The sequence below is a fragment of the Protopterus annectens genome, chromosome 1.part1 (genome assembly GCF_019279795.1).
Source record: "Protopterus annectens isolate FY-2018-M chromosome 1.part1, PAN1.0, whole genome shotgun sequence".
Classification (NCBI taxonomy): domain Eukaryota; kingdom Metazoa; phylum Chordata; order Ceratodontiformes; family Protopteridae; genus Protopterus; species Protopterus annectens.
Genome location: NC_056726.1, coordinates 1,289,838,364 through 1,289,866,311, shown reverse-complemented (window position 1 = coordinate 1,289,866,311; position 27,948 = coordinate 1,289,838,364). Strand labels below are relative to the sequence as shown.

At 44.6% G+C, this 27,948-nt stretch overlaps 1 protein-coding gene across 1 annotated transcript in view; it reads right to left on the bottom strand.

The window, feature by feature from the left end:
• GRWD1 (glutamate rich WD repeat containing 1) overlaps nucleotides 1-27,948 on the bottom strand; it is a 296,620-nt gene that overhangs the window by 89,075 nt on the left and 179,597 nt on the right. The gene's annotated exons all lie outside the window — the stretch shown is intronic.

Here is a 27,948-nt window from a genome sequence, read left to right as displayed (position 1 = left end):
ATACAGAACCAAGGGGACTGCAAACATTGTAATAATTTGTATTTCACTAACAAAATCCACTTGCAGCATCTTGTTTATTTTACTTATATATTTATTTATTTTACATTTGTTTACCAGTGTGGTCCGACTGGGCAGGGGAGGCCCAGGGAGAAAAGCTCCTTATAAGTCAAATACATGACACACACTGCACTAACTTGTGAAATACCACATAGGTAGCAGTACACTAAACACCGAAAGTGTGATAAGATACTTAGGGACACAGGTGGACAGTGGTCTCACCTTCGATAACCACATCGCCACAACAGTCAGGAAATCCTTCTATGTGGTACACCTCATCACTAAGGGCTTTTCATCCAGAAAAAAGGAGATCATTGTCCCACTGTACTCATCCCTCATTAGACCCATTACAGAACACAACACCCCGTTTGGTATGTACCTCTCGACACCTGCAAAAACTGGAAAGGCTGCAGAAATACCTCACTAAAAGAATCTCACGCCTAAAGCAGATGCCCTATGCTGACCATCTAAAAAAACTCCACCTATACTCTGTCGCATATCGTCTATTCAGAGGCAATCTCTGCTTAACATACAAGGCCATGTCAAACGCTGAGCTGCTGGACATGCTACACTTTGATCCTCATAGACACATGCGCCAGGGATCTAAACCTTGTCATCACAATGAACAAAACATGCTGGAGGGATAGGCTCCTGACCCAGAGACTCCCCAGACTCTGGAACAGACTGCCCATACATGTCAAGCAGAGCGCCTCTTTGGCCCTCTTCAAAAGGAAACTTGATGACTGGATGGGCGATAGGAAATTTATCCTGGGGATCACGTCAGTCGCCCTGCTAGACAAGGGTATCAGCCAGTGCAAATACCCTTAATAAATCAATTACTTCCTTTGGTATACCAGATTTCCCAAACAGTATAAACAAAGCCCAAATGCATTTTCTGTAACCATACTAATTATGAGGAGTGCCCCCTCCCCCTGCATCACTTTGGATTATTCGTATCCTATTTGTTATCAAAAGTCTGCTGCCCCTCCAAAAACCCACAATGGTCCAGATCAACTAATGGGGCAGCAGTATTTAACTTATTTGTGAATGCTGATATAAAGGCCTTGTAGTTTGGGTTTAAAAAGGATATCCACCTATGTGATGTGGGATCTGATGTGTCTTTTCCTTTCTTATGCAGTACAATCAACAATGCCATCTTCTATATCTGCAGGAGAGGAGCTCCTTTGAATAACTGCTAATACATATTTTTACTTGGACATTTATTATTCTACAGAACTCAAGCATCATGTACATGTCTACTCCCCACCTGCTTGTGATATCACACACTACCTCACTGTTGCTGCAGGCATACGATTTCTACAATTAACCTTGTGCACAGACCATGACTGTTTACATTATTTTTAGTTTTCGTTTTTTAGCTCGATAAGAGTAATTCTACCCATAAAATATTCTGTAGGGCATCCCGCAAGATTGTTAAATTTATATTCATTTAGTTCAGAAATGAAATGATAGTTTTAAATCCTAGCAATCTGCCTTGCATTGTATTTTTCCTTTAAAATATCATGGGAAGACTGAGCTGGCTAAAGTCAGTATAATGCTGTAAACAAACAGTTTACATCTGAAAAAGTTCTTCTTCAATTAACTGTTGTGATTGGTAATTCAATTATCAGTCTCATCTTTTGTACTTTCTAAAACTTCATTCATCTTCTCCTGAAGAATCCAGGAAGCAGGTGTTGTCTACTGTAAGGCATTATTTTAACCCTCTCATGATCGATTCTCTTTTGGAACTCATTCTGTCTTTAGAATAAAGAAAATGCTTTGAGGGACTGGCCTTTGGTTCCCTCATCAGCATCTGTTCATCTCCCATCAATGCATGTTCCACCCCCCCCCCCCCTCAGGTTACTGAGAAGTGACTCACGATTTTTATTTTTAAACTTCAGTTTTGCTAGAGCAACCCCTGGATATAGAAATGTCTTGTGTTACTGGCAACGAAAATTTTGATTGTGGCTGTGTAGCATAGCTTAATCTTTACATCTACCTCCTTGCACTAATGACGGACCAAAACATACTCTTCATTTGTTAAACAGTAGGCTGAGAATCACTGTCTGCATAAATTGTTGCAGATCTGACCACCAGTTACTTTTCTCTTCTCCACAGTTTAGTCAGAAAACTCTCAACTGATAGTTTTGAAATTTTACGAATAATGGACATGCCATTTTTGTTCCACTTGATTCTGTACTCCCTATTTATCCAGATTTCACACTAGGGAACCTCGTCCATTAGCTTAATTGTATTATCATGTATGATACATAGTTCAACTTCTAAGTTTTTTGAGGATGATATGAAGCGCATGTTTTCCCCTCTTGTTCTGTCATCAAAATCAGCTTATTTCGCAATCACTTCATCCATCTGCTCCTTTCCAGCTATTAATTTAAAAAGGTATTTAAAAACATAGGCAAATGTACATTAACAGAAAAGAAAACAAATCATATTAATTTACATAACAGTATACACCACATACATTTTCTTTGTTACTAGCATCAGTCCAGCATTACATAAATTCCTGAATTCCAGCTTTTCCTAAAGCCTCACGCCTCCTACTGAGCATCTTTCTGCATATATTGTTCCCACAACCTCCATTTATTTCTTTGTACTTCTAGTCACTGCTTTCTTGGCAGCCAACAGAATTAAACTTAATAAGGCCTTATTATGTCTAGGCAATTCAGATCATCTTTACCAGCTCCAAAGAATCACTTCCTTAGTTACAGCCATTTGCTCATCCAATATTTGTGATGCAGTATTCTGTAGGGAATTTTGTCAAGTCTGCCAAACCATTATACTCCAAAAATGAATGTTCCCAGTTACCTCTTTCTTCCTCAACACAGCTCCAACATTTGCTATCAATCGGAAGAAAAATTCTTTGTCTGCTTGGGTTCTAAATTAAAGTTATCTACTTGGCATAATGCTAGAAACGTGCATCTTGCTTTCATCCGATTCATAAGTTGGTACTAGGGTGTCGGCCCTAGGGCCTATAACAAGCCTAACCATAACAATTCCCTAGCTATTTCTTCCCACAATATTTACTTCCCTGGACCTCTGTCTAGCAGGGTGACTGATGTGATCCTCAGGGTGAATTTCCTATCTCCCATCCAATTGTCAAGGTTCCTTTTGAAGAGGGCCAAAGGAGTGCTCTGCTTGACATGTATGGGCAGTCTATTCCAGCGTCTGGGGAGTCTCTGGGTCAGGAACCTATCCCTCCAGCATGTTTTGTTTATTGTGATGACAAGGTTTAGATCCCTGGAGCCTGTGGCTCTGAGGGATTGGGATTTCTTTAAGTGTAGCATGTCCAACAGCTCTGGGTTTGACATGGCCTTGTATGTTAAGATTGCCTCTGAGTAGACGATATGCGACAGAGTATTGCTGGAGTTTTTTTTAGACGGTCAGCATACGGCATCTGCTTTAGTGTTGTGATTCTTTTAGTGAGGTATTTCTGTGACCTTTCCAGTTGTTGCAGATGTGTTGACAGGTACATACCAAACTGGATATTGTATTCTATAATGGGTCTAATGAGGGATGAGTACAGTGGGACAATGACCTTCTTTTTTCTGGATGAAAAGCCCTTAGTAATGAGGTGTGCCACATAGAAGGATTTCCTGACTGTTGTGGCGATGTGGGTGTGCCACATAGAAGGATTTCCTGACAGTTGTGATGTGATTATCGAAGGTGAGACCTCTGCCACCTGTGTCCCTGAGTCTCTATCACACTTTCGGTGTTTAGTGTACTGCCACCTATGTGGTAATTCATGGGTACATATTTTTTCCCAAAGGAGAAAAAGTACAGTTTTGTACCTACCATAAATGTAGATGTCCGAACAGGATAGCATCTGCAGTCCTTACAAATGGGTTGTCCTGTCGTCAGGCAGCCCTTCGGTTGGCCGGATTCCAAAGTCTGGGTCTGGCCTCGGCTGGTGTCGCGCTTCACCCGACGTCATAGCTGCAGTTCTTCGGGTATAAAGGCATCAGCCAACGCCATTTTCCTCAGTGTTTCTTGCCCCAGATGCCAGTTGCCCTCTTGGATAGCTAAATTTTTGGATAAATGCCAATGTTTCCAAATAGTAGAAGGCAAACACATAAAATTATCCTGTATGTACATATATACAAACAAATACACCATAAGAGATCCCCCCCCCAGCTAGCTATTAGGTGGGCAAATACCCTAGGAGTACCACAGAGGGGAAGGAGGGTGGGTAATCCTGACTGCAGATGCTATCCTGTTTGGACATCTACATTTATGGTAGGTACAAAACTGTACTATGTCCTTCAAGGATGCATCTGCAGTCCTTACAAATGGGTAGAATACCATAGCCAAACTAGGGGAGGAGGAAGAAGAAATTATGGTGTAGTTAGGATCCCTTGCAAAACAGCAGTGGCAAACCCTGCTCGGGATCTAGAGTATAAAGGTAAGTTATAATGCTTGGCAAATGTATGCACGGAGGTCCAAGTAGCCACCTCTATAATGTCCTTGGTAGCCACTCCTCGTAAGAAAGCTGTGGTAGTGGCTGTAGCCCTTGTAGAATGAGGCCTTATGTTCTGTGGAATTTGCTTTCCATGGTAGGAGTAACAGAATCTAATGCAATTTCCTATCCACTTGGAGATTGTCTGTTTGGAAATTGCTTTTCCTTCCCTTCCTGTTGCATATGCTACCAGAAGCTGGTCAGTTTTTCTATTGTTCTTGGTTCTGTCCAGGTAGTAGCGTAACTGTCTATGTACATCCAAGGTATGCAGCAGTCTTTCCCCCCTGTTCTGTGGATTGGGAAAGAAGGTAGGTAGGTGGATTGCCTGGTTTAAAGACACTCTGGATACCACCTTAGGCATAAATGTAGGATTAGTGCTCATGGACACTCTATCTTGATGGAAGATTAGGAAGGGTTGTACTGCCATTAAAGCCTGTAGTTCAGAAACCCTTCTTGCTGAGGTAATTGCCAGCAGGAAAGCAGTTTTCCAGGATAGGTGTTGAAGATCTGCTGTTGCTGCTGGTTCGAAAGGGGGAAGTGTCAATTTTTCTAGTACAAAGTTCAAGTCCCAGGCTGGCAATGGTGGTTTCCTAGGAGGTTTTACATTCTTAATTCCTCTCAGAAACTGCCTGAGTAGTGGATGTGAAAAGACAGGTGGATCGAAGCTGTATTCTGCAGAAATAGCTGATGCATGTATTTTGATGGAGGAATAAGACAGGCCTGTATGGAATAGCTCTGCCAAATACTCCAGGATGTTGGCAATGTCTACCTTTGACACATCTTTGCCCCTCTCGGTACTCCAAATGAGAAACCTTTTCCATTTTCCTGCATAGTTCCTTCTTGTTGAGGGCCTGCGGGCCTCTAGGATAATGTCTTTAACCCTTTGGGATAAATCTGGGTTAGCTGCTCTTATGTAATGTTCCAGGCAGTCAGTTGCAGAGTTTTCAGGTTTGGATGCAGGATGTTGTAGTCGCTCTGAGTTAACATCAAGGGAATCAGGGGCAGTGTCCACATTCTCCCCCGGGACATGCTCCTTAGTAATGGGTACCAATGTTGTCTTGGCCAATCTGGAGCTATCAAAATTATCCTTGGACGTTCTTCTTTGATTTTCAATAGCACCTTGTGCATCAAAGGAAGAGGTGGGAAAGCATATGCTGTCAGGCCTTTCCAACTGAAGGATAGAGAGTCCACCTTCCAAGCAAGTGGGTGGTATGTCCTTGTGCAAAATTTCTTGAGCTGGTGATTGAGTGGGGATGCGAATAGGTCTATTAGTGGCAATCCCCATTTCTTTGTGATGGCCTTGAAGATGTCCGGGTGTAGCATCCATTCATGAGCATCCTAGGTAGTTCTGCTTAATATGTCTGCTAGGATGTTTTCTTTTCCCGGTACAAAAATTGCTTGTAACTGAATGTTGTAACTCAGAGCCATATTCCATAGGTCCAGGGCCATTCGGCATAGAGGGTATGAATGAGTGCCTCCCTGTTTGTTGATGTACCACATGACTGTGGTGTTGTCTGTCCTTATCATCAACTGGCCTTCTTGGAGGAATGGTCTGAAATTCTGGATTGCTAGTTGTACTGCCAGCATTTCTTTTTGATTTATGTGCAGGTGCAGCTGCTCTGGAGTCCATAAGCCTTGTATGCACTTGTCCAGCATGTGGGCCCCCCAACCGAGGTCTGAGGCGTCCGTTGTGATGGTTTGGCTTGGTTGAATCCTGTGGAAGGGCAAACCTGGGTTTGATTGGCATATCTGAGCCCACCATAGGAACTCTTGTTTCAGGCATGGAATTAGTGGTATTTCGGTTTCTAAGCTGTGCCTGTGTTGAGACCATAAATTCTTTAGGTACCACTGTAGCTTTCTCATATGTAGTCTGGCATGGGGGACCAGGATTATGCAGGATGCCATGAAGCCCAAGGCCTGCAGTACTTTCCTTGCTGTTAGTTTGCTCTGCTTTGTTAATGCCAAGAAGTAGAGAGGAAGTTGTTCTTGTTTTCTGCAGTTAGGAATGCCATCTGTTTGACTGTGTCCAATTCTGCACCTAAGAAGGTTATTGTTTGGGATGGTATCAGTCTTGACTTTGTTATATTGACTGTGTATCCCAGGGCCTGTAGTAAGCAAATGACTCTTTGTAAGTGTTCTGTTAGCTTGTTTTTGTTGTCCGCTTGTATCAGGCAGTCGTCCAGGTATGGATAAATTTGGATTCCCTGAAGTCTGCAGTGAGCGATTACTGATGCCAGGCATTTCGTGAACACTCTGGGCAGTAGATAAGCCAAAGGGCAATGCTGAGAATTGATAATGCTCTGATGCTGCAAGAAATCTGAGGTATCTTCTGCAATTTGGTCGTATGGGGACGTGCAGGTATGCCTCCTTGAGATCTAGAGTCACCAGCCAATACTCCTTGCCCAGCATGGGAAGAAGTTGCTGTAGGGTCAGCATTTTGAATTTTGGAACAATGATGAATGTGTTTAAAGCGGACAGGTCGAGAATAGGCCTCCAATTTTTCTCTTTTCTTGGTACTAGGAAGAGTCTGGAGTAAAATCCCTTGCCTTGTTCCATAGGTGGTACCTTTTCCACAGCTCTCATCCTTGCTAATTGAGCTATTTGTTTTAGAGCTTCTGTCTTTTGATTTGGTGGTAGGTTTGGCATTCCTCTTTTCCTGGTAAAGTGTGGAAATGAAACCTGTAGCCTTGGTCTATAGTTTGCAAAATCCACTTGTCTCTTGTGATATAGTGCCAGTTTTTTGAAAATAATGCTAACTTTCCGCCTAAGGGTGCTTCTATTTGTTCCCTGGTAGGCAGTGTCAAAACCAAGTCACTGTGATTGTCCTGTTGCAGTGGTAGTGGTTGTGTCTGTGCCTCGTTGGTTGTTACCTTGCCACTGGCGTCCCCTGTAGGCGCCTCCTCTGGATTGATTTCTGCCTCTTGAATGCCTATTCCTGCCTCTCTGAGTGTTAGAGGAGTCTGGAAAGGACCAATTTTTGGAAGGCCAGTTCCTGCTAAACCTTGGAGGTTGAACCTGCAAGAAATCTTTTGCTGTTTGTACAGATTTTGCTTTCTCTTCCATTTTCTTCAGTACCTGTTGGGCAGGAGAACCAAATAAACTGACCTTATCCATAGGAGCATCTAATAGCTTTGCTTTAACATGATCCGGCAAGACCTGTTCTTTCAACCATGCATGCCTTCTTATAACTGTGCCAGTCATGGCTGATCTAAATGAAGCCTCCAGTGCATCATAGCCACATTTTAAAGAATGGTTACTAACCTGTTGAATGTTATTTACCATTTCTAGAACATATTTCTTATCTAAAGAATCATCCGAGGACAGTTTCTTAGTTAACTGATCAAGCATAAACTCTTGGTATTGGATCATATGAAACTGACAGTTCAATGCTCTAGCTGAGAGAGTAGCAGAGGTGTATACTTTTTTACCCCATCTCTCTAAGGACCTGGATTCCCTTTCAGAAGGGAGAGGGTTTTAGCTGAGGTCGGCTACTGCCTTAGGCCCCTGGGAAATAGTCTCAGGATCTGCGAAAGGAGCCTTGTATAAATGGTGATGAGTGTCCGGGACCCTGTAGAACCTATCGGGCTTAGCAGGGGCTGGAGGTAAGGTATCAGGAGCAGTGCAAGCATCATTAAATGCATCATCCACAACAGGAAGAACTGGAGGTATAGCTAAAGGCCTATGTTGTGGTAAGTGTAAAAAGGTCCTAAGCCTTTTCCTTGAATCTGAGAAATCTTGTCCCTGCCATTGGAATTGCTCTCTCATGGCATGTAAAGTTTCCCCAAAAGAGAATTCCTCTGGTGGAGAAGCAGAAGGAATCGATTCTTCAGCATCGGAATCTTCATAAGTAGAAAAAGGAGCCTCTGGATGGTCTGTATTGTCTGAATCATCAGAAGAGTCATCTGAGGACACTGGCTCAGGGGGCTCTGCTCGAGGTCTCTTTTCTGGAGGTTGAGAGGCCCTGTCTGGGTGAGATTGGGATCCCCTTATTAAAGAGATGAGATCCTCTGCCAGAGTAAGCATTTGGGAACTGGAACTGGGCCTGTGAGTAGGGGCTTAACAGGCACAGACTTAGAAGTTTTGGCTGCTTTGGCCCTGGCAAAGGCCTTTATAGACATGGCTGCAGGAGGCCTAGCAGCACCACGTGCTGGGGTAGAAACATCCAAAGGGATGGTGCCCGATAAATCTTGTGAAACCACAGTAGTAGGTAAAACTTCAGAGGCCGATTCAGCTAGGGTAGAAGGGCCTCGGTAGTAGTCATGGATTCGGCTGAAGATTGAACCGTTTGCTCGGTTTCGCCGAAACAGACACTCATGGTTTGCTTAACCGTGGTTTCGGCGAAACCGCGGACCGCGAGTGTCGGTCCTTTTCTTCGTTCTTAACAATTTGAGTAGTCGGAGGATCCGGCGGCATTATGTACGCAAAATCTGAGCGAAAAACTGTTCAGCAAACTCCGACCAGCAAGCGTGTCGGTTGAAAGAAGCACAGGCTAAACAAGCTGCTACGTCGTGGTCTGGGCCTAAACAAGGTAAGCAGTAAGAGTGGAAATCTTTATGAGGTATTTGTTTCCCACAAGTTAAACAGTTATTCACTTTTTCTGACATCGGCTGAGGCAAGAAAGAGTCCCCAACGGGGTACTTGCTTTTTAGAAGTCTTGAAGTAGTATTCGGTAGTAGTAATCTCTGGATCTGACCGACCAGCACTTGCGAACAGCTTCTGCTTCGGGCGCCACGCGGCAAGAAAGACTGAGGAAAATGGCATCGGCTGATGCCTTTATACCCGAAGAACTGCAGCTATGACGTCGGGTGAAGCGCGACACCAGCCGAGGCCAGACCCAGACTTTGGAATCCGGCCGACCAAAGGGCTGCCTGATGACAGGACAACCCATTTGTAAGGACTGCAGATGCATCCTTGAAGGACATCTAGGCATTTCTTGGCAATGAGCTTGAGCCCATGGCTCTGGCACCAAGCATCTGTTTCTGTAAGGACCTTTTGTAGAATATCCACATCATTTGGGGATTCAACAATGGCTCCCAGTTTGCAGTCATCTGCAAACTTTGTTAGCCAGAGTCTCTTAGTGTTGGCCTGTACTTCAAAGACGCAGATGCCAAACAAGAGCAGTCCCAGGACTGAACCCTGAGGTACTCCACTTGTCACTTTGTCTGGAGCTGGATTTGGAGTCAGCTACTTTTACAGTGTGGGTTCTGTCAGTAAGCCAGTTGGCAACCCATCAAGTGTCGCAGGGATTAATGCCCAGCTTAGTAAGTTTATCTATGATTCCAGAGTGGGGGGTGGTGTCAAAGTCCTTGGCGAGGTTCAGATAGGCTGTGTGGACCACCTTACCCTCGTCCATGGCTCTGGAGACTGATTCGAAGAAATCAATCAGGTTCAGGAGAGAAGATCGGCCCTTCACGAACCCAAACTGGGAGGGGTCCAGTGTTCTGAAGGTTGCCAATGTTTTTGTTTATAAGTTCCATCATAATACGTTCCATGGCCTTGCAGAGCAGGCTAGTCAGACTGATGGGGCGGTAGTTCCCAGGATCCAAAGTGGATCCCCCCTTGTGGAGTGGGACAACTGTAGCTGTGCGCCACTCAGTGGGCACGAAGCCTGAGGTGAGGCTATGATTAAACATGACACTTAGGTGAGGTGCCAGTTCATTTTGTAGTTCATGTAGTACACAGCCCAGGATGTCATCTGGTCCCATGGATGCTGTATTCTTAGCTTTGGAGAATACGTTTTTTACCTGGTTGGCAGTTATTACCGGAATTTGGCAATCTTTCGGTATTGAGAAGGGCCCTTTAGGGGGTGAAAGGGGGGTGAAGTTGGCACTGAACTGATCTGCCAGGATATTGGCAATATCCTTGGGATCAGTATATTTAATGCCATTCTTTTGTAGCTCACAGCAGATCTGAGTATTGCCATTTACATTCTTGACATAGCTATAGAATGCCTTGTTGTTGTCTTTGAAATCTTTGGCAATTTCATTTTCGTAACCAGCTTTGGAGGATTTTATGAGGGATCTCAGCTTCTTACTGAGGCTGGTAAGGGAGTTTTCTGCATCCTGGGATTTTCCTCTTTTCTGCAACACAGTTTCTTCCTTTTGTTGTAAAGTTTGTTTATGGCAGGGGACCACCAGATTGGCTTCCTTTTTTTGGAGGAGAGCATCTTGGTTCTATTTGGGATGGCACGATTCATGCACGAGCGGATGTGCTCATACAGTGCCTTAGTGTAGGATTCAGCAGTCGAACTTTCAGTTCCCGTCTGCATGAGTGTCATGAAGTTTGTCCTTCTGACTTGATTAGCATGAAGTTGGCTTTGGAGAAGTTTTTTTTACGGAGGTTTCCTTACTGGGGGGTGGGGGAGGGATGTGGATTTCAAGGGTGATTAACTTATGGTCAGACCTGACCAACAACAGGGTGGCCGTAGGTGTGTAGCATCGATTTCCCATGTTGGTAATGACCAGGTCCAGAATAATGGAGCCCCTGGTGGGACTATGGATTAGTTCATCCAGGGCATTGGAATTTATGAATTCCAAGAACCGCTGGACAAAGGTGTTGGTACACGAGTAGTTTTTCCAGTTAATGGCAGGGTAGTTGAAATCACCCAGTATTAGGGTGTTTGGTTGTATCTTAATATTTTCCAGTATTTTAAGAAAGGTGTAGTGAGAATCTTGGGGCATGGTGGGGGATCTGTAGCAAGCTGCAATTTGGATTGCAGTCTTACCTAGTGTTAGTTGCACCTGGAGAATTTCAGATGCACTGTGTTGGGAAACTAGCCTGGTGGTGTGAATATCCTTGGTGAATATGGACACTCCCCCACCTTTAGTAGGTCCTGGTTTGGTGGCCGGAAAGTGTGGTAAGAGTTGTAGCCTAGTACTGCAGGGGTACTCCCTGGAGCCTTGAACCAGGTCTCAGTTACTGCACATATATCAATGTTCTCCATTTTTAGGAGTGCCTCGAGAGAGTGCATTTTGAGGTTTAGACTTCTAGCACTGAGTAGCTTTACCTTCAGATTTTGCATGCTTGTACCTGTTACGGTGGTGATTTTGTCCTTTGAACTTTGTCTAAAAAAGGCACTATAGGGGTGGCAACAGCCTTAGCCAGTAACCTGAATCCCAGGGGCGACAGGTGCAGACCATCTCTGGCAAAGCATCATGGTCTGTCGATCATGTCATCCCAGGCAGACAGATACTGGATCCCCTTTGAATGACACCAGAAGCTTAGCCAATTGTTGAAGTCAATCATTTTGTTCTTATAATGTGGTATCATTCTGGGCGAAGGCAGGATGCTACTCAGGGCTAGGGTCATACCTGCCTGGGCCACATGATCCGAGAGCTCTTCCATGTCTCGTTTCATGTAGTCCAGGGAGGCAAGTCTCAAGTCATTTACTCCAACATGGACAATGGACAGAGTCATATTTGTACTTGTTGTGGAGTGACTTGAGTGCATGCGTTATGTGGCGGATCCTGGCATCAACCTTTGGGTTATCTAAGCTGACCTTGGGGCTGTTCAAAAAATAAGATCCAGGGCTCTGACTCCTCTTCTACCCATAATTCCTACATTTCCCCAGAGTACCTCAGACAGAGTTTGCCTCCTAACAGTTATAACACATCACCCTATAACAAACGTATGGGGACCAACTTGACATAATGGTGTGACTGTGTCAGAAAGCAAAAAGGAAAGTCTGTCCAGAGACAAGGCCCCTGGCCAAGTTCAACTGCTTGACTGGGGACTAAAATGCCAATTTTGGCTGAGGGAAAGGTGGAAGGGATGTTGAACTAGATAAAAACAAGACAACATGTATCTAGTATTGTACTAAATACATAACTTTCATAGCTGATGCTGTCTGTTTTCAGCCTATTCAACCTTTGGAGCAGGTTTTCAAACTACCAAGCACCTGTGTGGAATCAAAGAAGGATATTTCCAAGAATGGTGAAGTCAACGGATGTATGGGCTTCTAGAATGTACATTCAGCTTGTAGTGGGATACAAAGGTGTGGGCAGTAGACTAAATAGCTTCAGCACAAACTTCATACAGAGGTACCATACTCAACAGAGCAGTAAAGGTAGCTACCACCCTGACAGAATGTGCCTTTCGTTTGCCTTGTAAGGGCAGACCCAATAGTTTGTAGACAAAAATCATACAATCGAAAAATCACCTAGATAGAGTTATTATGGATACCCCTTGACCAAATATGGCTTTAGAAAGGACAAAGAAAAGCCAATCAGAGTTCCTGAAATCCTTTGTTCTATGCAAACAGAATCAAAGTTGGCAGTGAACATCTACCAAATGCAGAATATATTCCTCTTGGTTGGAAACCTTTGGGAAAAATATAGACTGATACTTTGAGGTTTGCTTCAGATACCACATTTGGGTCTAAACAGATTTGCTCTGAAAAAAACTATGTCTTTATGGAAAACCATGTGGGTGGGTTACATGATAAGGCTTGCAACTCTGAAATCTTCCTTGTTGATGTAATAGCCACCAAGAAGACGGTCTTCCAAGACATAAATTTTAGGTCCACCATAGTTGTTGGCTCAAATGGAGGTCTTTGTCAAAGCATGATGGTGATATCTCATACAGGAAATGGATCCCTGACTGGAGGTCTCTAAAGAAACGTTCCTTTCAAAATGTCCTTGGAAATATTTAGGGAAGCAAAAAAAAATTTGGTTCTGCCCTATGTACAAATCTGAACTGTACCTTAACAGTGGAGAAGCTAGATATCTTGTGAAACAACTTTGCTGTCAAAATGTTCAAGATGGATGGAGTGGAGCTGCAAATTCCATAGATATAGCTAACTTGCTGGCTGACAGATTCAGCAGAAACCTTACCCCACTATCCCCCCATCAGTAAATCAGGACATCCCCAGTACCTACCCCCTCCCCTTATCTCTTGGGAACAGGTCATCACTGCCCTCTTTAAGACAAAAAAATACAGCCTCCATGGAACCTGATAACATCCCAGGCTGCATCCTACATGAACTCAGGCAGGAACTTGCAGCACCATTAGGCGCCCTATTCAACCAAAGCCTAAGTACCGGCTTTGTCCCAGCTGAGTGGAGGACAGCCACTGTCATCCCTTTGCACAAAGGTGGAGTGTCCACCGATCCAGGAAATTATAGACTCATCAGCCTAACTAGCCTGATCTGCAAGGCTATGGAACAGATTAACAGGGATCTCATTAACAAGGACATTGGCAACCTCCAGACACCTGATCCCACACAGTCTGGCTTTGCTGAGGGGCGGTCATGTCTGTTAAATTTGGTCGACTTGTTTGAGACTGTCACCAAAGCCATGGAGTAGGGGAAGACGGTGCACACCACCTACCTTGACCTGGCCAAAGCCTTCGACACTATTCCCCTCTCAGGCATAATAGATACACACTCTCTCAACTAGGCATCCATTCATATGTTATCAGATGGGTAGCAAACTGACTCACTGACAGAACCCACCTAGTCAAAATAGGGGAAACCACCTCAAGTATTAGACCTGTACTGAGTGGCGTACCCAAGGGATTTGTCTTGGGGCCTCTGTTATTTGGGATGTACATTTCTGAGGTGCAGGCCAAAACCAATGGGCTATGTCTGCCCAAGTTTGCAGATTATTGCAAGCTGGGTGCTCTCATCACTTCTGATGTGGACACCCTCCAAGACGGTCTCACCTAAACAATTGACTGGTGCCAGAAACATGGCCTCAAGCTGAATAACAAAAAATGCATCATCATCCCCTTTGGGGAGAGTGATGTCCCCACCTATTATCACATTAATAACAATGTCCTAAGTACACAATCAGTAGTGAGGGACTTGGGCATACAGGTTGATAGCAACCTGACTTTTGACCACCATGTTGCTTCCATTGTACAGAAAGCTTTCTACATGGCCCACCTTATAAGTAAGGGTATCTCATCCAGGGACAAGAAGATTATAATATCTCTGTATTCATCCCCTATAAGGCCCATTATTGAGTACAACACCCCTTTCGGTATGTACCTCGCAATGCACATGCAGCAGCTGGAGAAACAACAGAGGTTCCTCCCCAGGAGAATCCAGGACCTCAAACATCTATCCTACATTGACAGGCTAAAAGCCCTGTCCCTCTACTCAGTTTCATATAGGATCCTCAGAGGTGACATCTGTCTGGCATACAAAGCAATCTCAGACCCTGCCTTGATGGGACTGCTGCATATCTGCAAAAGTAAAGTTCTACTTGAGTAATTCACATGCGAGAACTCAACCTGGTCTGTGACATCAATAGGACTTGTTGGCGGGACAGATTTGTATCCCAGAGACTGCCCCATCTGTGGATAGACTCCCCCTCCATGTCAAGCAGAGTACCTCCTTATCCCTTTTTAAGCGCAACTTGGATAACTGGATGGGAAACAGAAAATACACCCCGGGGATTCCACCTGTGTCCCCTGCTGGACTGGGGCATCGGGTGCTGACTTGGCTAAACTCATGGCTAGGCTTATAAGGGCATCATGGCCAATAGCCTAGTAACTTCCTATGATCCTATGGAGCTGACAAAAGTGTCCAAACCTTTGGATGCCCATATGGTAAACCTTTTCCATTTACTGAAATAACTTTTCCAGGTACCGGGTTTCTGTGAAGAGGACAAAATTTGAACAGGGAAAAAAGTACAGTTTTGTACCTACCATAAATGTAGATGTTCGAGTGCTAATACAGCTGCAGTCATAACAGATGGGTTTTCCTGCTGTCAGGCGGGTCCTCGGTCGGCTGAATTCCAAAGTCTAGATCCGGCGTCGGATGTCGTCACTTCTTCCCTGACGTCAGTGCGACAGGGGTATAAAAGAACCAGCCGACGCCATTTTCTTCAGTTTTTCTTGCCCCAGATGTCAGGTGCCCCCAGAAGGAAAGCAATACATAAATTTATGTAAACATGCAATGCAGTATAATCAAAAAACAGTAGTTGCAAGCAAATACACCATGTAAGAATACCCCAATCAGGTTGTATGAGGAGGTGTTATTCATTAGGTCTGTCCCAAGAGGGGAAGGAGGGAGGGAAACCTGGACTGCAGCTGTATTAGCACTCGACCAACTACATTTATGGTAGGTACAAAACTGTACTATGTTCATCGTGCATACAGCTGCAGTCCTAACAGATGGGTAGAATCCCAAAGCTAAAAAAGGGGTGGTAGCCACTAGGTGGAACTAGGAGGAGCCAGGATGCCCTGCAAGACTGCAGTGGCAAAGCCTGCTCTAGATTTGGAGTATAATGGTAGGTGATAGTGCTTGGAGAAAGTATGTACAGAACTCCAAGTGGCTGCTTCCAAAATATATTTGGTAGGAACCCCCCTGAGGAAAGCTGCAGAGGTAGCTATGGCCATAGTGGAGTGAGGTCTGATCCCTGCAGGAACAGTTTTACCATGAAAGGAATAACAAAAACGTATGCAGTGAGCTATCCATTTTGAGATTGTCTGTTTGGAAATAGGCTTCCCTTGAGCTCCTGTAGTGCTCTGATTTTCTGAAAGGCTTTGTTCTGTCCAAATAATAACGTAGCTGTCTGTGAATGTCCAAGGAATGTAGTAGTCCCTCCCCTTTGTTTTGAGGATTAGGGTAAAAGGTAGGCAAGTGGATAGCTTGATTCAAGGCTACCTTGGATACTACCTTTGGCATAAAGGAAGGATTGGTTCGTAAGGAAACTCTGTCCTGATGGAAGATGATGAAAGGCTGCACAGCCATGAGGGCTTGTAGTTCTGAAACCCTGCGAGCTGAGGTGATAGCCAGAAGAAAGGCTGTTTTCCAGGACAAATATTGTAGTTCTGTTGAAGCAGCTGGCTCAAAAAGAGGTAAGGTCAGTTTTTCTAGAATGAAATTGAGATCCCAAGCAGGCACTGGTTGTTTCCTGGGGGGTTTTATATTCTTAGCCCCTCTGAGGAACTGTCTTAAGAGGGGGTGAGAGAATAAAGGAGGGTCAGTGTTGTATTCTGCAGAAATGGCTGAGGCATGGATCTTGATGGAGGAGAATGAAAGTCCACTGCTTAGCATCTCAGCTAGGTACTGTAATATTTGAGGTAAGTTTAGTATTGCAGGATTCTGACCCTTTTTCTGATTCCAGGCACAAAACCGTTTCCATTTTGCAAAGTAGGCTTTTCTAGTTGAAGGCCTTCTGGCCTCCAAAATGACATTCTACACCTCCTTGGAGAGTAGGGTCTGTTGTGAATTTAAGGAATCTTCCATGCGGCTAGACTGAGTGTTTTCAGCTGGCTGTGAAGAGTTTTGAAGTTGTGCTGAGTCAGTAGAAGAGGCATTAGTGGCAGGATCCATGGTGGGGAATGCGTCAGGCTCCTCAGGAGTGGGTACCAGTGTTGTCTTGGCCAGTCTGGAGCAATGAGAATCATCTTTGGTCTGTCTGCTCTGGTTTTTAATAGAACTTTGTGCAGCAGGGGAAGAGGTGGAAAGGCATAAACTGTCATTGTTGTCCAACTGAAAGAGTGCGTCTACTTTCCAGGCCTGTGGATGAAAGGTCCTTGAGCAGAATTTTGTCAATTGGTGATTTCTGTGGGAGGCAAAGAGATCTATGTCTGGCCTTCCTCATGCTTGAATTATTTTTGTAAAAACTTGAGGATGCAACTTCCATTCGTGTGGATCTGTCATATTTCTGCTTAGGTTGTCTGCCAGCATGTTTTCCTTGCCTGGCAGGTACTGTGCTTGAAGGTCGATTTGTAGTTCCTGAGCCATGTTCCAAAGAGACATGGTTAGCCTGCATAGGGGGTATGAGTGAGTTCCTCCCTGTTTGTTTATGTACCACATTACTGTGGTGTTGTCCGTCCTTATCAATAGCTGGCCTGGATACAGTAGGTCTTTGAAGGCCATAATAGCATTTATTACTGCAAGCATTTCCTTTTGATTGATGTGTAGGTGCTTTTCTTTTTGGGACCATTTGCCCTGAATGCACCGATCTGTCATGTGCACCCCCCAGGCATAGTCCGAGGCGTCTGTTGTGATGACTTGATTTGCTTGAGGCTTGCAGAATGGGAGACCTGTGTTTCTTTGGCATGCTTGAGCCCACCACATAAATTCCTTTTGAAGACATGGAATCAGTGGTATCATTGTTTCCAAACTGTGACTGTGTTGAGACCATAGGTTTTTTAGGTACCATTGAAGTTTCCTCATATGCAGCTTTGCACATGGGATTAGCAGGATGCAAGATGCCATGAATCCCAGAGCCTGCAGGATTTTCCTTGCAGTCAGCCTGGTGAAAGTTGCCAGTTTTCTGAAGTATTGAGTTAGTTGCCCTTGTTTCTCTGGCGTGAGGTAGGCCATCTGGGTATTTGTATTCAAGCTGGCACCCAGGAAAATTATTGTTTGAGAGGGTATTAGCCTTGATTTCTTTTTGTTGACTGAATCCCAGAGAGTTCAACAACATTATTACAAACACCAGATGTTTCAGAAGTATGTGCTTGCTGTCCGCTTGGATCAGGCAGTCGTCCAAATATGGGTATATTTGTATCCCTTGAAGTCTGCAGTAGGCAATTACTGATGCCAGGCATTTCATGAACACTCTGGGCGCAGTAGATAAGCCAAAGGGCAATGCAGAGAATTGATAATGGGTTGAACCTGCAAGAAATCTGAGGTATCTTCTGCAATCTTGTCTGATTGGGACATGCAGGTATGCCTCCTTGAGGTCCGATGTTACCAGCCAAGACTCCTTGCCCAGCATGGGAAGAAGCTGCTGTAATGTGAGCATCTTGAATTTTGAATGCAGTAAAATGTGTTTAGGATGGATAGGTCCAAAATAGGTCTCCAATCTTTGCCCTTCCTTGGTACCAGGAATAGTCTGGAATAAAAACCTTGACTCTGTTCTTGTGCAGGTACCTCTTGAATAGCTTTCATGTCCATGAGATCTGAAATTTGTTTTTGTGCCTCTGCCCTTTGATTGTGTGGCAGGTTTGGCATGCCTCTCTTTTTTGGAAGGGTGTGAAAGTGGAATCTGTAGCCTCTGTCTATGATGTCCAGGATCCATTTGTCTTTTGTAACAATTTGCCAATTTTTCGAAAATAATGCCAGTTTTCCACCAAAAGGTGCTGCCATTTGAGCCTTGCTTGGCATGCAAAGGGGAAAGTAATTGATTCTGCTCTCTGAAAGGCTGTGAACTATCCTCACCACCTCTTTGTGTAGGTGCTTGCCATTGTCTTCCTCTAAACGATCCTTGAGATTGCCCTCTACCCCTCGGGCGCCTGTATCTACCTCTTTGGGGGTCTGTCCGTGGCTGGAAAGGACCAATTTTTTGAAGGCCAATTTCTACTGAAACGTGGAGGTTGTACCTGTAGGGAATCTTTCACTGTTTGCATTGATTTTGCCTTTTCCTCCATTTTCTTCAATACCTCCTCTGCTTTAACACCAAACATTACATCTTTTTGAAGAGGTGCATCTAGTAATTTAGCTTTGACATGATCTGGTAAGGATTGCTCTTTGAGCCAAGCATGTCTACGTATCACTGATCCTGTAACAGCAGCTCTACATGAGGCCTCTAAAGCATCAAAACCACATTGCAAGGTATGTTTACCCACTTGTTCTGCACTATGTAACAAATCCTGCAACTCCAAGTCTGGTTGTTCAGGTTGTGACATTTTGCCTTTCAACTGTGATAACAGAAACTGTTGGTACTTTAACATATGAGACTGACAGTTTAATGCCCTCATGGTTAAGGTGGCCGAGGTGTATACCTTTTTCCCCCACCTTTCTAAATCTCTGGAATCTCTTTCTGAAGGTAATGGATTCTTAGCAGTGGAGGCCTTAATTCCCTTGGGACCCTGTGAAATAGTTTCTGGGTCAGCCGCATGGCTTTTGTATAGGAATTGGTGTGAATCAGGAACCCAGTAATACCTGTCAGGCTTGACTGGAGCTGGAGGTAAAGAGTCTGGGTTGAGGCAGGCCTCCGAATACACATCATCTAGTATGTCTAAGACAGGAGGTATAGCCAGAGGCCTGTGCTGAGGGAGCAAGAGGAAATCCCTAAGCCTTTTCTTGGAGTCTTTGGCCTTCCCAGTGGAAGTGTTCCCTCAAGGTATGTAAGGTTTCCTCAAAAGAGTAATCCTCAGGGGGGGAAACAGAGGGAACGGACTCCTCTGCATCAGAATCTTCAAAAGGGGAGTATGAATGTTCCTGGTCTTCAGAATGTTCTGAAATAATGGAGGCCTGGTCCGAGGAAGGGGATTCTTCCTCCACTCTGGGCCTTTTGTCCGGGGGGGGGGGTTGAGAACCCCTGATAAGAGTAATCAAATCTTCAGCCATTTTGAGCATCTGTTTTTTAGGCATGGGGCCTTGAGAGGGACCCTGTGGAGCTTGTCTTTTAGTATGCATGGATGCTTTAGACTTAGTGAAAGCCTTGATGGAAAAAGAAGAAGGTCTGAAGACACCTTGAGAGGTGGCAGGCCTATCTAAACTCTGAGTTTCCCCGCCAAGAGTGGCTTCGGTAACTGTAGTCAGGGTGTAGGCCGAAGAGCCTGCGACCTCTGGCACAGAAGACACCGACAATGAAGTGTCATTGGTAGTCAGGGGCTGCGTAGGCGCCTCGCTGAGAACCAGAGCGCCTGTGGTCGGCTTTAGCGTGGTGTCGGTAGAGGTCGCGGACCTCGTATGTCAGTCCTTATCTTTGCGTCTTTTACTCAAAACTGGAGTCGGAGCATCCGAAGACATAATGTAATTAAACTTTTTGCCAAAATAGTGTTGGGCGAACTCCGCCCGATGCTTAATAGTGCGTCTGTTGAATGTAGCACAAAAACGACAGGCCGAGACGTCGTGGTCTGGGCCTAAGCAAGGAATGCAGCGGGAATGAAAATCCTTATGCGGTATTTGCTTCCCACATGAAATACAATTATTAACTTTGTCTGACATCGGTCTGAGGCAAGAAAAGTTTCCCCAACGGGGTACTTAGCTTTCAAGAAGACTTCGGTTGAAAAATATTTGTATTCTCAGGAGCTGGCCGACCGGCACCTGCGAACTGCTTCTGCTTCGGGCACCGCGCGGCAAGAAAGACAGAAGAAAATGGCGTCGGCTAGTTCTTTTATACCCCTGTCGCACTGACGTCAGGGAAGAAGCAACGACATCTGACGCCGAACCTAGACTTTGGAATTCGGCCGACCGAGGACCCGCCTGACGGCAGGAAAACCCATCTGTTATGACTGCAGCTGTATGCACGATGAACATCAGCTTTTCATCCCTGACCACCATTAGAATTGGAGAAATAATGTGGTTAACTTCAGAGTTTTCAGGTCACGATAAAGCTGACCAGATGGATAACTAAATATTTGACTGGGGGTCTAACACCCATGGCGGGTGAATTAGATAAGGCCAGAGAAAGGAGAACCAAACTTGGTGGGGGCCAAAGATGGTGATGAGGATCACTTTGGTGGTGTACCCTCTGGCTTTTTAAAAATAACTTGGGAAATCAAGGGGAAGGCTTAAAGGCGGCCTGGGGCCAGTTGTGGACTACAGTATTCCTCTATGACTGATGCTGTGTAGGGGATCAGGGCAAAGTAACTGCTGAATTTATTGTTTAGGTACGAAGCAGAAAGACTGCAGCCAAAGTTGGCCCCATTCACTGAAAAATCTAAGTCGCCACTGCTTGAATGACAGATCACTCATGAAGTAGAAAGTACAGTTGTGTACACTTATCATAAATGTAGATGTTCGAGTGTATTCACTGTTGCAGTCATTACAGTTGGGTAATCTGCTGGCAGGTTGCCCTCAGTCGGGCTGATTAACAAAGTCTTGGATCCTGCATAGATTGCTGTCCCTTCTTCTGTCAGGGGTATAAAACATGCAGCCAACGCCACTACATGTTATTCTTGCCCCAGATGTCAGGTGCCCCCCAAATGGGGAGCCAAATATTCAAGTAATTAAAAACACAAAAATATACCTCCAAACAAAAGCAAATACACCAAAAAGACTTTTAAGCATAGTAAAGGAAAGTAGAGGTATATTAAGAGAAAAACAGGGGGTTGGAGGGAGGGTAACCAGGATTACAATAGTGAATACACTCGAACATCTACATTTATGGTAAGTGTACACAACTGTACTATGTTCTTCATGTTTCACTGTTGCAGTCATTACATTTGGGTAGATTCCCAAAGCTATGGTTGGGAGGATGGACTTATACAGCGTTAGGACCAGCTATAAGGCCATGCAGGACAGCAGTGGCAAAGCCAGCTCTGGATTTAGAGAAGAAAAGTAAATGGTAATGTTTGGTGAACGTATGAACTGAGCTCCAGGTAGCAGCTTCTAGAATGTCTCTGGTAGGAACACCTCTGAGAAAGGCTGTAGAAGTAGATGCAGCCCTGGTGGAATGAGATCTGATCCCCCGGGGGATAGTTTTACCATGGTGCATATGGCAGAAACAAATACAATGGCTTATCCATTTGGAAATAGTCTGCTTTGAAATAGCCTTTCCCTCTGCCCCTGCAGCAAATGCCACCGGTAGTTGTTCAGATTTTCTTAGAGATTTTGTCCTGTTTAAGTAAAATCTAAGTTGTCTGTGTACATTCAATCAATGCAAAAATCCGTTCCCCATTGTTCTGTGGATTGGGAAATAAAGTTGGCAAATGAATGGTCTGACTAAGAGCCACACTGGATACCACCTTAGGCATGAAGGATGGATTGATCCCGAGAGACACCCTGTCCGCATGAAAAATAATGACAGGCTCCACTGCCATAAGAGCCAGTAATTCTGAAATCCTTCTAGCTGAAGTGACTGCTAAAAGGAAAGCTGTTTTTCAGGAAAGAAATTTTAAGTCTGCAGTAGTAGCTGGCTCGAAAGGAGGCAGAGTGAGTTTTTCCAATACAAAATTGAGGTCCCAGGCAGGGGTTGGAGCTCTCCTGGGTGGTCTTAGGTTTTTGGCCCCTCTGAGATACTGCTTTAGCAAAGGATGAGAGAAGAAGGGAGGTTCTGTGTTGTAATGAGCCGAAATGGCAGAGGCATGGATTTTTATGGAAGAAAAGGACAGGCCCTTGTGAAGCATCTCAGTTAAGTATTGTAAAATCTGAGGAATATTGAGCACTGCTGTGCTTATCCCTTGTGATTGATTCAAGGCACAGAATCTTTTCCATTTGTCAGCATAAGATTTTCTAGTACTAGGCCTTCTTGCCTCCAAAATGACATCCATCACAGGTTTGCTGAGGGATGTTAAGGGTGAATTTAGGTGATTAGCCATGCTGCCAGACTCAAAGTTTGGAGCTGAGTGTGCAGAATTTGGTTGTTCTGCTGAGACAGTAAGTAAGGTGTCTGAGGCAGTTGCCATGGTGGAAGGTGTGACACATTGCACAGGAGTGGGTACCAGTGTTGGCGAGGCCAGTCTGGAGCAATCAAAATCATTTTTGGTGTGTCCTGGTTGACTTTTAGTAGGACTTTGGAGAGCAGAGGCAGAGGGGGAAAAGCATAGACTGACAGGTTTTTCCAGCAGAATGATAGAGCATCCACTTTCCAGGCTTTTTGTTATAAGTATTTGTGCAGAATTTGTCCAACTGATAGTTCTGGGGTGAGGCAAAACGATCTATATGTCTGGACTCCCCCCATTTGCGTGTCAACATGTTGAAAATCCGTGGTTCCAGTTTCCATTTGTGTGGGTCCATGAGATTTCTGCTTAGTTCATCTGCCAGACTATTCAGTTTTCCTGGTAGGAATTGAGCTTGTAGTTGAATTTGATAGGTCAAGGCCGTGTTCCACAATGCCATGGCTAGTCTGCAAAGGGGGTAGGAGTGTGTACCCCCTGCTTGTTTATGTACCACATAACTGTGGTGTTGTCTGTCATTATCATTAATTGTCCTGGATGAAGGTAGTCCTTGAAGGCTGTCAGTGCATTCTGTACAGCTAGCTTCTCTTTTTGATTGATATGAAGGTGCATTTGATTTGGGCTCCATTTGCCCTGAATGCACTTCCCTGCCAGATGAGCCCCCAAGCATTGTCTGATGTGTCTGTAGTTAGGGTTTGGGCGGCAGGGGGTGGAGTGAATGGCAGTCTCTTGTTTTGGTGGCAAGTCTCTGCCCACCATAGGAACTCTAGTTGCAGGCAAGGTATGATAGGAATCATTGTTTACAGGCTGTGACAATGTTGACTCCATAAACTTTTTAAGTACCACTGAAATTTCCTCATATGCAGTTTTGCATTTGGAATTAGAAGAATGCAGGAGGCCATGAACCCCAAGGCTTGCAGAATTTGTCTTGCAGATAGCAGGGTTTTTGTGGCCACCTGTTTGAAGTAAGTTACCAAATGAATTTGCTTTTCTGGTGTAAGGTAAGCCATCTGGGCAGCTGTATTAAAGCTTTCACCCAGGAATGTAATTTTTTGAAAGGGTACCAGTTGTGATTTCTTTTCGTTTATGGTATACCCTAGACAAGTTGGAACCCTTTTTACAAATGCCAGATGTTTTAGAAGAATGTCCCTGTTTTCTGCCTGAATTAGACAATTGTCCAGGTATGGATATATTTGAATATTTCTTTGCCTGCAAAATGAAATTACTGAAGCCAGGCACTTTGTGATGACCCTGGGCGCAGTAGATAAACCAAAGGGCAGTGCAGAGAACTGGTAATGCAAGTAGCCTGCTTTGAAGCTGAGGTATCTTCTGCAAGATTCCCTGACTGGGATATGCAGGTAAGGCTCTTTTAAGTCTAGAGTTACCAACCAGGCATCTTTGCCTAGCATAAGAAGTAACTGTTGAAGAGTCAGCATGTTGAATTTTGGAATGTCCAGAAATGTGTTTAGAGTACATAAGTCCAGAATTGGACACCATGATTTGTCTTTTCTGGGTACCAGGAAAAGTCTTGAATAGAAACCTTGTCCCTTTTCCTCTTCTAGTACTGGTTGAATAGCCTCCATGTTCATGAGGGACAGTACTTGTTTTTGGGCCTCTGCCCACTGATTTGGGGGCAGGTCTGGCCATCTGTTTGGGATTGGTAACGTGTGGAAATGAAATCTGTATCCATGGGATACTATATTTAAAACCCATTTGTCCTAAGTTATAAGTTGCCAGTTTCTTGCATGAAGTGCCAGTCCCCCCCCCCCCCAAAGAGGCAGCTAAAAGTAAGTGCTTGGTAAGTGTAAAGGGAAGTCATTGAGACTGCTTACCATTGGGAGGTGCCTTGTTGTTTCCAGATTTGGAGGAGGAGGCACCCCATTGTTTTGTTCTAAAAGTCCCTTGTGACTGAAACCTAGAGCCTTTGGAATGTCTGGGTTTGACTCGAGTGGCTCTCCAAGGAACAGGAAAGGACCAATTCTTAGTAGGCCAGTGCCTAGTAAACCTTGGAGGTTGCACTTGTAAGAAATCTTTCACAGTTTACATAGACTTAGCTTCATCTTCCATATTTTTTTAACACTTCTTCAGCCTTACTACCAAAGATGAGGTCCTGTTGTAAAGGAGCATCCAACAATTTTGCTTTAACATGGTCAGGCAGAGTTTGCTCTTTGAGCCAAGCATGCCTTCTTAGCACAGATCCAGTTACAGCGGCCCTGCAAGAGGCCTCCAAGGAATCAAAACCACATTGCAAAGTATGCTTTCCAACTTGTTCAGCTGAATGTAATAAATCCTGCAAATCTTTATTTTCCACACAGTCAGAAATTAACATCATTTTCTGTTTAAGTAGTCCCATGATATGCTGTTGATACTTAAGCATATGAAATTGACAGCTTAAAGCCCTGATTGCCAAGGTTGCAGACGTGTAAATCTTCTTACCCCATCTATCCGGCACCCTGGAATATCTATCAGAAGGGGTAGGATTTTTAGCAGTAGAGGCCTTAATGCCCTTGTGGCCCTGAGAAATGGTTTCAGGATCAGCAATAGGATTTTTGAAAAGGAATTTGTGGGAGTCAGGAACCCTGTAGTATCTGTCTGGCTTACAAGGAGCCGGAGGCAGAGAATCAGGAGTCATACTAGATTCTGAAAAAACATCATCAACAACGTCTAGAACAGGAGGTATAGCCAAAGGCCTATGCTGAGGAAGAAAAAGAAAATCCCTAAGTCTCTTGTTAGATTCAGAGAAATACTGACTTTCCCAGTGGAAATGTTCCCTTAAGGTATGTAAAGTTTCCCCAAAAGAAAAATCCTCAGTGGGAGAAGCAGAAGGAATGGAATCCTCTGCATCAGAGTCCTCACAAGTAGGAATAGACAAATCCTGTTCATTAGAAGAGTCAGAAGAAATGGAATCCTGTTCAGAAGATTCATAACCAATGTCTTGCCTAGGCCTCTTAGAAGGAGGGGGTTTGGCTACCCCTGATCAGAGTAATTAAACCTTCAGCCATTTTGACCATTTGTTTTTTAGGCATAGGGGCCTGCACATGTGGCCCAGGCTTCGGTTTTTTAGACACAGATTTAGATTTTGCCCTTAATTTAGAAGATGGCGTCGGTCTAATATACAAATCTGTAGGCCTGAAAACATCCTCAGAAGCCAGTGCCTGCACAGCGGCTCCGGACCCATCTAAGGTAGAGACATCCGCAGATTCCACAACTGAAGCATCTCGCGGCATACTGGACTCCAAATGGGTCTCAGTAGAGACCTGCGAATCAGAAGTAGCGGGTATCGGGGGCTGCGAAAGTGCCTCACTGAGTAACAGCGAACCGGCGACTGGCTTAGAAGTGTTGTCGGTTTTGGACCTCGAAGGTCTGTCTCTTTTTCTTTGCGTTTTTTTAGGTATTCCGGTAGTCGGATTGCTAACTGACGACATTTCTGGATAATTAAATCTTGAGCCAAAATATTTAGAAGCAAAAATATACAGACGTTTAATTGTGCGTTGATTAAATTTAGCACAAAACCGACAGCAAGGAATGCTGTGGTCAGGGCCTAGGCAAGGAATACAGTACAAATGAAAATCCTTATGAGGTATTTGCTTCCCACAAGTAATGCAATTATTAACTTTTACTGACATCAGTAAGGAGCAAGAAAAAAAGTTTCCCCAATGGGGTACTTAGCTTTTAGTTGAAGACTTCGGTTCTGAAACTCGAAAACAAAAATTTCAGGAGTCGGCTGACCGGCACTTGTGAACTGCTTCTGCTTCGGGCACCGCGCGGCAAGAAAGACTGATGTAATGGCGTTAGCTGCATGTTTTATACCCTGACGACCTGATGTCATGGAAGAAAGGACAGCAACCGACGCAGGACCCAAGACTTTGTTAATCAGGCCGACTGAGGGCAACCTGCCAGCAGATTACCCAAATGTAATGACTGCAACAGTGAAACACGAAGAACATCTGTACTATGTTCTTCGTGTTTCACTGTTACAGTCATCACACTTGGGTTGATTCCCAATGCTGAGGAAAGGTGGAGGCAGTCAAGAAGCATTAGGGCTGGATAGCAGGCTTTGTAAGACTGCTGTGGCAAATCCAGCTCTGGATTTAGAAAGGATAGGTAAGTGGTAATGCTAGGTGAAGGTGTGTACAGAACTCCAGGTTGCAGCTTCCAGGATGTCCCTGGTAGGGACTGCCCTGAGAAATGTTGCAGAGGTTGAGGTAGCCCTAGTGGAATGAGTTCTGATCCCCTGTGGGGTAGGTTTTCCATGGTGTTTGTAGCAGAAATGGATGCAGTGTGCTATCCATTTGGAAATGGTTTTCTTTGAAATGGCCTTGTCCTCTACCCCTGTAGCAAAGCTGGCCAGCAACTGGTCAGATTTTCGGAAAGGTTTAGTCCTGTCAAGGTAGAACCTGAGCTGTCTGTGCACGTCCAAGGAGTGCAGGATCCTTTCCCCTTTATTCTGAGGATTAGGGAAAAAGGTTGGAAAATGGATGGATTGATTTAAAGCCCCACTGGATACCACCTTGGGCATAAATGATGGGTTAGTCCTGAGGGAAACGCTGTCAGCATGGAAAATAATGAAGGGTTCCATAACCATTAGTGCCTGCAACTCAGACACTCTTCTTGCTGAAGTGATGGCTAGCAGTAAGGCGGTTTTCCAAGAGAGGAATTGTAACTCTGCTGCAGCAGCAGGCTTAGAAGGGGGAAGCGTGAGTTTGTCTAGTATAAGGTTAAGGTCCCAGGCTGGGGTGGGAGCTCTCCTTGAAGGCCGTAAATTGTTAGCGCCTCTCAGGAACTGTTTGATGAAAGGGTGAGAAAAGAGAGGTGGCTCAATATTGTAAATGAGCTGAGATGGCAGAGGCATGAATCTTAACTGATGAGAAGGATAGGCCTCTGTGGAGCAGCTCTGTTAGGTAGTCTAGGATTTGAGGTAAGGTGGGCACGGCTGTGTCCTTTCCTTGAGACTGCCTCCAAGAACAATATCTTTTCCACTACTCTGAATAGGATTTCCTAGTACTAGGCCTTCTGGCCTCAAGGATGACATCCCGCACCTGTTTGCTGAGGGTTGCTGGTGGTGTACTCAGGGGATAAACCAGGCTGCAAGGTTCAGGGTTTGTAGCTGTGAATGCAAAATCTGTCCCTCCTACTGGTACAGCAGGGAGGGGGTCTGATGTATGTGC